Below are 1,504 nucleotides of genomic sequence, written 5' to 3' on the forward strand. Positions count from 1 at the left end.
TTCTTTATAAATTGGGTGAATGTTAAGACATACAAAATTTTCAAATGCATTTCTAGCTCTTGATTTTTTATTACTCCCCATTATTTTATTGGTTATTTTTATCTTATAGCTATCAATTCGGTCCCAATATCATAAAACCCCGTATTCGGTCCGTCTCTTGACTTCCTGTTGATGCTTTTTAACAACTTATAACTTATGTCTACCTACTATTCATATTCTTATACTTTCCATGTATTTACACCTTTTTCCTGCCTTTGATCCTTAGTAAGATTTTGCAGTCATTTGCTTTTACAATCCAGGAGAATTAGAATAAAGCATTTCATTTTGAATTTTATTTTAACCTTATTGTCATTCATCTCCAAATAAGTTAACTTCAAAATCATACTGATCAGTTTCATTTCAACAGCAGAGATATCTAATATACCAAAATTTCTTTTCATTATGTAATACCTTTATTAAGTGAATTCCAGACAGTGGGTGTACATACATAATACTTTTCTTGACACTCAAACCATATTACTTTAACCTACACCCTTTAATTACCAGCCATTTTTAGGGTTTGGTAACATGTGGAGGTTTTGGGGGTGTTGGTGAGCTTCACCTTAACCACTCACACATACAAGCCCGTCTTTATGGAAAGTGTCCTTCCTATACCCCCACACACTCTGACCTTATTTATTATGACTTAAGTAGTGGTACCATTTCTGTGTTTGGGCGCCTGGTGTAGAGGAACCCAAAAAGCTGTACAAAAGGACAGTCTTATTTCAAATCTATGCCAAGATTGTAGCTACAATAAGTAAATGAATAATAACACATGCACAGTTTGCTGTTTTACAGATATATCATGTACATAATAAAGTATTTCTTATGTTTTTATACGTTTATTTATCCTTGAAATTGTTTCTGCCATTATGGGACTAATGCACATGTATGACAATCACGGGAAAATGTAAACTACTTAAAATATATATATAGAAAAAAACAGGGTGGGATGCTGCTGTAATGATTATGTCAAGATCTATCAAGACTTCAGAATCCTTAAAAGTAGCCGAATGAGATTTCCAGATATATTCAAGGTAAATGAATGTACTTATCAAAAGTTCCTTTGGGTAATATGATGATAATATCAGTGGCTCAGTGGATATACGGTGTCTTACCAGGCAACGTGTTGAGACGTCGTTGCCATATGTCCAGCCAATAGCAGATAGCTGTGGAAAAGAAACAAAAGCCTCATTTCGTGTAGGCGTTCTCTGGCTTACCTCAAATAGTATCCACCGACGGTTTCGGGGAATGGACACGTGTGGCACGCAGATAATGTTTACTTCGTTCGAGGAATTAAGGAATATTTGAGAAATACATTTCAGAATTTCTTGAATATGGTTACGAATAGATAAAACGGAAAAGATAAACCTTATAGAAATAATATCTGCCTTTCCCAACATCTAATGATCCTATTCCCGTTTTTTATTTTCCACTCGTTCTCTATCCCCTCTCTTCTCACCTT

The sequence above is a fragment of the Penaeus monodon genome, chromosome 33 (genome assembly GCF_015228065.2).
Source record: "Penaeus monodon isolate SGIC_2016 chromosome 33, NSTDA_Pmon_1, whole genome shotgun sequence".
NCBI lineage: Eukaryota > Metazoa > Arthropoda > Malacostraca > Decapoda > Penaeidae > Penaeus > Penaeus monodon.